Genomic DNA, 1,307 nt, shown 5'->3' on the forward strand with positions numbered 1-1,307 from the left:
TTGTCATATATGTGGTCCTGAATGTGTAAAATTTGGTACACAACACACTTGAGTTATTTCACATATGATGTTTTAATAGTTGAAATATATTAAATGTATATCACACATTTAGGAATCACGAAAATACAACCATGAAACACTAAGGCTCTGTAGAACACAATTTGAAAACCCAACTGATGCAGATTCCATTGATGTTTAGGGAAATGTAAGCAGCTGAAGGGATAAGGAAAAGGCTGTGGCCATTACCCTTGGTAACTTCTTAATTCCCTGAGTACTTGGTTGTATCCACACTCCACACTCCAGCACTGATTACATTCTTCCAGGCGTTGTAGGAAGGTGAGCATGGGGCTGTCCCCTCTAGGAGATCATATGCAACTCAAGACATTGTTGCATATCATCGCTATAGACTGAATTGTGTCTTCCCCAGCCCCACAGATTCATACATCAAAGTGCTAACCCCTATGTGACTCTAGAGACAGGGCCTTTAAGAAGGTAATGAAGGTTAAGTCTAATCCAATAGGACAGATGTCCTATAAGAAGAAGCGACACCAGAGAGCTCTCTCTCAACATGTGTGCCCCAGAGAGATGGGCAATGAGAGGACAGAGCAAGGAGGAGAGAGGCCTCACCAGAAACCAAGCCTGCTGGGACCTTGACCTTGGACTTCCAGATTTCCAACCTCCAGAACTTTGACAAAATATATTTCTGCCGTTTAAGTCATCCAGCCTGTAGTAGCATGTTATGGCAGCCCAGGCAGACTAATACAATCATGAAATGAATATTTCAGAAAACATTTTCAAAATGAACGCCACAAAAGCAATTTCTTCTTTTATCATTGTGAGGTAACCTGAATATGATGCACTACAAAATGTTCAGTAGGATTACTTTGTAATGACTGTCATTATTCTTCTGTTTGAATAAAGGCAAAGGTTTTGGCAGTTAGGCTTGAAACATGGGCGTTCATGGGTTTGATGTGATCTCAGCTCTATCTAACAGCCCCATAGATCACTGTACAGGGCTTTACGTACACTGTTGGACTGGTAACGTGCTAAATTGAGGAAAGTCATCTTTGATTTTGTTGAGGCTAATCCATTTGGTTTTTATAGTTTCTTTTTCTCGATTTACAGTTTTCTTGATTTAAGTTTTTCCCATATTTTACACTAAGGATAACAAAAGCACTCCACAGGTATTGCCACTCCACTGTCAGTGCCTATGACAACCAGGAACAATTGATCCTGACCCCTTCTCTCCTCTAGGTTTAAATGCAGACTCAGAATCCTTTTTTTTTTTTTTTTTTTTTTTTTTTTTT

The sequence above is a fragment of the Piliocolobus tephrosceles genome, chromosome 14 (genome assembly GCF_002776525.5).
Source record: "Piliocolobus tephrosceles isolate RC106 chromosome 14, ASM277652v3, whole genome shotgun sequence".
NCBI classification, from domain to species: domain Eukaryota; kingdom Metazoa; phylum Chordata; class Mammalia; order Primates; family Cercopithecidae; genus Piliocolobus; species Piliocolobus tephrosceles.